This window comes from Acipenser ruthenus, unplaced genomic scaffold, assembly GCF_902713425.1.
Source record: "Acipenser ruthenus unplaced genomic scaffold, fAciRut3.2 maternal haplotype, whole genome shotgun sequence".
Taxonomy (NCBI): domain Eukaryota; kingdom Metazoa; phylum Chordata; class Actinopteri; order Acipenseriformes; family Acipenseridae; genus Acipenser; species Acipenser ruthenus.
Genome location: NW_026708130.1, coordinates 118707 through 125000, shown reverse-complemented (window position 1 = coordinate 125000; position 6294 = coordinate 118707). Strand labels below are relative to the sequence as shown.

Genomic DNA, 6294 nt, shown 5'->3' with positions numbered 1-6294 from the left:
TTTTTGCATTTGTTTCTTTTTTGCTTGGTTGGATTACTTGGATTGTTTTTTAGACTTGATTTGTTCGAGACATTGTTTTGCATGAGTGCTATGTGTGTGATAATTTTTGTAATATATATATATATAAATTTATGCATTTATAAGTTTTTTTACTATATTAGTAATTGGCTATTTCATATCTTTATTTCCTTGCCTGACTTTAAAATTGTTTGCTGCTTTACCCTCTACTATTTGTGGGCTTGTCTTAAATCATTTGCGATTCACTTGTGTGTAGTTTACTGGTGTGTGTGGCATTAAATTTGTTAATTGAGGACCCTCGTTTTTTTGGATTTATTCGCTGTTGGCTGAAGCTTTTAGTTTCAAACCGTTACAATGTGGCAACCAATTGCAAAAGTAGAAGTTATGAGTCATGAAGATAATTTTGAGCCACCCTTTTGACTGTCTGTTCTACTAAAAATATGGTCTCTGTCTCCTCTGTATGCAAGAGTTTTGCTCAAGTTGCTACATGCCCAACTGTCACAAGTTTGGCAGTGTTATGTGGGCTTGTTCTCAAACTGACTCTGCACTGAGTGTTGTGACAGGCTCCAGGTTTGCAAATCTTAATAAAGCTTGCTGTTTGAGAATCTACAGTCTCTCTTCCTTTCAATAGAATTTCCAAGACAGTTATTTCAATAAGTCAAGTCAAGGAATCTCCAAAAGGGTTCTTTAATTATTCAGGGGTCTAAAGGGTTAAAATATATAAAAGAAAATAAAATGTATATCCTAAAAGGTTGAAGGGCTCATAAGTGAATGGTCATGGGTCAAGAGTCAGTGGTCGGGGGGGGGGGTGGAGAGATGGGAAGAAGAGAGAGAAACGATGGGGAGGAACAGAGAGGGACAATGGGGACGGGCGCGGAGGATGAAGAGGGGCAAAGACGAGCCACGCGCGTCAAAAAGTGGACTTTTTGACGCGCGTGGCTCGTCTTTGCCCCTCTTCATCCTCCGCGCCCGTCCCCATTGTCCCTCTCTGTTCCTCCCCATCGTTTCTCTCTCTTCTTCCCATCTCTCCACCCCCCCCCCTTTCCTGGGGGGCTCCCATCTCTCTCCAGCCAGCCTTCTTTCTCAGCACTGTATTTTACTCACACACGTTCATCTCAGCCACTTCACTCACACCAAGCACAATCACTAGCTCAAGCCACACAGCTCTTGCTATATAATATATAAAGAGTTCAATTGTTATTTATAACTCATATAATTAGTCCAGTGTCTATTTGTGGTTTGATTTTATTACAGTATATTTCTATCTTAAAATGATAAAAAAAATATTATATTGTCACCAAAGTGGTCATTGAGGATTATATGGTTAATGTTTTATACAATTTAATTCTTTGAAATTAAAAAATATATATCTATATTACACAACTTTTCATTTATTCCTCACAAATCAGTATTTTACAATTCAGGATAATTGGGATATATGCTAATTACATCATTCCAATAGCTATTTATAATTCGTATAACTAAGTAAAATTCAATTTAGGGTTACAACCTATTAATTTATATATTAAAATAAGTTCAAATATTATATTGTTATCAAAACGGCGTTTGAGGATAATATATGTTCAATGTTTTATACAATTTTAATTATTAAAAATATATATTTAATTTTAAATATATGTACCTTTCGAGTTAAGTGTCACAAATTGAATTGTGGGTAATATGAAAATATACGGGATATGGAGAAACCCATTGAATTATTCTGCCGTAAACACCGCAATTAACCACCAGGGGGAGATGTTCGGAAACTACATGCAATCTTGTATTTGACCAAATGTAAACAATTATCATTTTGTCTACGAACATCCGATCCAGACGCATGATACGTCTTTGGAAAGCCACAAAACGGCTTTTTTAATATAAAAAAAATAACCCCTGCATATTGAGCTACAGGGCACAGCACGAGCAGTGAAAGCAGGGTCCCCACAGACTTCTATCAGGCGCGTTCACGGTCATAACAAAGCCTACGTCAGCATGCGCGCTTCACAGAATGTCCGCCCCCATGCTTGCCTGGAGTTTCACATCGCAATAGGAGGATTCTCCTCAGGTAAAACAAAACCGTATTGTTAATTATACCTGTTTAAGGGGCTGGTGTTTTGGCTGTACGGCTTCATCTCATCCTTTTTGTTTGTCATAATCGAAAGCGCGCCAGCCTCCATTTTCTGTGTTTGTTTTTACCCTTTGCAGTCCATTTATTAAGTGCGCAACAGGCACGTCAGGTTTTCACACGCGCAGTTCATTTTAGACGCGCTGTTTAAAAGTATTTTTTTTTCACAGTCAAACGGGTTTAAATGGCCCTGCATATCAACAAACCACTCACTAGGCATCTCCAGCCCCGCCCCAGCCTTTCGTTTGCTATAGCGTTTACCTATGTAAGAAATAATAATAATAATAATAATAATAATTAATAATTAATAATAATAATAGTCGTACATACCGATCGATCATCTCCGGATCACTCGTTTTATCACCAAACTCCTCAATAATGCGATCCAAGTCATTATTTTATTAAAATAACATCTGAAAAAAGCTCTACAAATGTCCATGATAGTCTCTGTGCGCTGACGCACTCAGCCAGCTTGTTTACTATGAACGCCCCGTTATCTGATACCTGATACCATGTATGACTATTCATGAGATACGCCTTTTTTTTTTTTTTTTTTTTTTTTTTCGACTTGTCTCGGCTCCTGTCGCTCCCACTCGGCAATTGAATGGTTTTCTCGGCTTTTTCCGGAGAAAAAACGACTAAACACCCGTTTATTGCGTTGCTATAATGATGTCGGACTCAGTCGACAAAGGACCTTTGAGGAATAATTGCAATGTCGGACCCAGAACGACAATGGACCGCAAATTAATGTTGCTGTGTTGTTTTTTGCTATGGATGATTGATCTGATTGCCCCCGCTAATGCTTTATTGTGCACACACGAGGTTGTTGCCTCTTCATGGTTTTAATATCACCGGGTGTGTGTTAATTTCTTTTTATTGTTGGGAGTTCGCTGCACACGAGTTGTGAAGGAGTGACGTCGCTGTTTATTATATTGTTGTTCTTGTTCCCTGCAGCATTGATTGTTGGCCAATCTGTATCTATCATTTTGGGATCCATGGTGGTTGCATTACATTAGTCACTTAAACTGTAATTTCTGATTAGAATTCACTGTGTTGTTTATGTATTTGTTAAGTCTGCGCAGATTCTGCAGATTCCGAAAATTCATTGGCTACTTGCTCCGATTCTGCGCAGAATGACGGAAATCTGCGTGTCGTGAACGCACCCGAACTCTCTCCACACACAACACACAACACACAGCGTTCTTGCGCCTGCCGCCACTCCTGCACACGTGAGCGGAATACATGCAGGCTAGAGTGTCTCACGCGTGTAGGGCTGTGTGTTGAAATGAACCTGGAAACAAATTCATATCCATGCGTTTCCAGCAGATGTGTCCGTCCTCGCCTCTTGCTTTGCTCGACTACCTCTAAGAGAAATGTGTTGGGCTTGTATCTTCACCTCAGTGTTGCTATTGTGTTTAAATTGACATATTGTTTTCGGCCCTTGCATTAAATGTCGGTTCATCTGTGAGACTGAGAAATAATTCTCACACAATATTATGGCTGTAGACCAAGAGCAAGTTCATAATACTGGTCTGTGACAATGTGAAGCACTTCCAGTGTATTTATTTATTTATTTATTTATTTATTGCATTTATATAGCGATTTTTGTACAAGCGTTTCACAAAGCACTGTACAGTACAGAGCACAAAAAAAGAACAAACCACAATACATTTCTATAGCATGCCACACATACAGACCATAATAATACAAAATCAGCAGTTTTTATGAAAGTGTGTTTTTGCTCTTGACAATACTCGACCGTCCCCTCGCTAGATTGCTCTGATACTGTGTGTGTGTGTGTGTGTGTGTGTGTGTGTGTGTGTGTGTTCTTGTCTCTCGCCTGTACGGTGAGGATGAAGATGTGGTTTCAGTGTTTAATGCTCGTCCCCTCACTGTGTGTTCTTGCCTCTTGACAGGTCTGTGAGGATGAGAAGGTCTCCACAGTCTGGAGTCTGGTCTCTGACAGGCTCAACATACCTGTCAATCAACAGGGACTCCTCTACAAAGGCAAGGCGCTGGCAGGTAGGCTGAACAGCACAGCACAGCACAGCACAGCACAGATCACCCCTCATCTCGCCCCTCACCTCACCCCTCCTCTCACGCCTCGCCTCACCCCGGGTCAGTGTGGCACAGCCTGCCTGCTCTTCTGAACAAACACTTCAGTGTCTGGAGCAGCTACACAAGGTAACCTGAACACAATAAACACACACACTGCTATACACACAGACACACACACACACACACACACACAGTGAGAGTCTGGAGCAGCTACACAAGCTAACCTGAACACAATAAACACACACACTGCTATATACACACACACACACACAGACACACAGTGAGAGTCTGGAGCAGCTACACAAGCTAACCTGAACACAATAAACACACACACACACACACACACACACACAGACACAGTGAGAGTCTGGAGCAGCAACACAAGGTAACCTGAACACAGTAGACACACACACTGCTATATACACACACACACACACACACACGCAGACACACAGTGAGAGACTGGAGCAGCTACACAAGGTAACCTGAACACAATAAACACACACTGCTATATACACACACACAGTGAGTCTGGAGCAGCTACACAAGGTAACCTGAACACAATAAACACACACGCACGCACACACACACACACACACACACAGTGAGAGTCTGCAGCAGCTACACAAGGTAACCTGAACACAATAAACACACACACACACACACAGAGTGAGAGTCTGGAGCAGCTACACAAGGTAACCTGAACACAATAAACACACACACTGCTACACACACACACACACACACAGTGAGAGTCTGGAGCAGCTACACAAGGTAACCTGAACACAATAAACACACACACACACACACACACACTGCTACAATGCACACCGGATTTAAAAGTATGTTCTGTATTACAGTGCCACATGTCTTCTCTTTTGGCAAGTGATATTTTCAAAATAATATTGAGTGGCAATAAAGAGTGCTGACTGTATTTGAACCCGGAGTAACTGTTTGTTAAGGTAGTTAGTAACACTTGTGATTGTATTTAATGATTCTTTATATAGCCGTGATTGTCTTGATTTCAATGCAGTTAATTAATGCAGAAGTTGTTCTTCCCTGCAACTATTGTAAGGATTAATGCTGCCTCTTTCAACTTGGGGTGCATGCTATGTATTTTTTGGGGGACACTTGTGGGACAGGTAAAGTTGTATATAATGTCCAACTAGGCTAAAAGCATTTATAGATTGCTTAATTTTTTTTTATTATTATTTTAGGTGATGAAGTGACACTTTGAATATGGGGCCTGATGAGAGAAGTATCCTTTTCATGTGGTTTTGGTTTTGCCGTTGTGAGCAGGTGTGGGAGACAGCACCGTGTCTTCATGTGAAATAACAAAGTCATCGCAGTGGAGGGACTCTCTGAAGGCTGCTGTTTGTGGATTTGTCTTTTAATGTGAGTGATCTACTGTACTGTGATGCCACTGTCTGTACGCACGCTGCACTGTAGGGGAGACACCGCTGGCATTCACAGGGCATGCTTGTTCATTTAAAGCACGCTGCACTGCAGGGGAGACACCGCTGGCATTCACAGGGTATGCTTGTTCATTTAAAGCACGCTGCACTGCAGGGGAGACACCGCTGGCATTCACAGTGTATGCTTGTTCATTTAAAGCACGCTGCACTGTAGGGGAGACACCGCTGGCATTCACAGGGCATGCTTGTTCATTTAAAGCACGCTGCACTGTAGGGGAGACACCGCTGGCATTCACAGGGCATGCTTGTTCATTTAAAGCACGCTGCACTGTAGGGGAGACACCGCTGGCATTCACAGGGCATGCTTGTTCATTTAAAGCACGCTGCACTGTAGGGGAGACACCGCTGGCATTCACAGGGCATGCTTGTTCATTTAAAGCACGCTGCTGTGGGATGTTTGCACAGTGATCTTGTATCTTATTTTCAGGTGAAGTTTTGAATGCATCAAGTTGGAAGACTTGGCTTAAGATAATGAACTCCACTTTTCATAATGTAAATTGTTTAGTTTGCATGATTTGACAATACAGGTGGATTTAATTAGACAACAAAACCACCCATTACTCCATAAACAATGACTTGAACATTCATTATCCTGTCTGACCATGTTTCAGGAGACCT

General features: G+C 41.4%; 1 long non-coding RNA gene across 1 annotated transcript; it reads left to right on the top strand.

Moving 5' to 3' along the window:
* Positions 1-1364: 1364 nt before the first annotated feature.
* Positions 1365-5692, top strand: LOC131729702 (uncharacterized). Its single transcript, XR_009323648.1, has 3 exons — positions 1365-2083; positions 4060-4327; positions 5419-5692. It is a non-coding gene; the product is annotated as an uncharacterized LOC131729702 (long non-coding RNA).
* Positions 5693-6294: the final 602 nt, after the last annotated feature.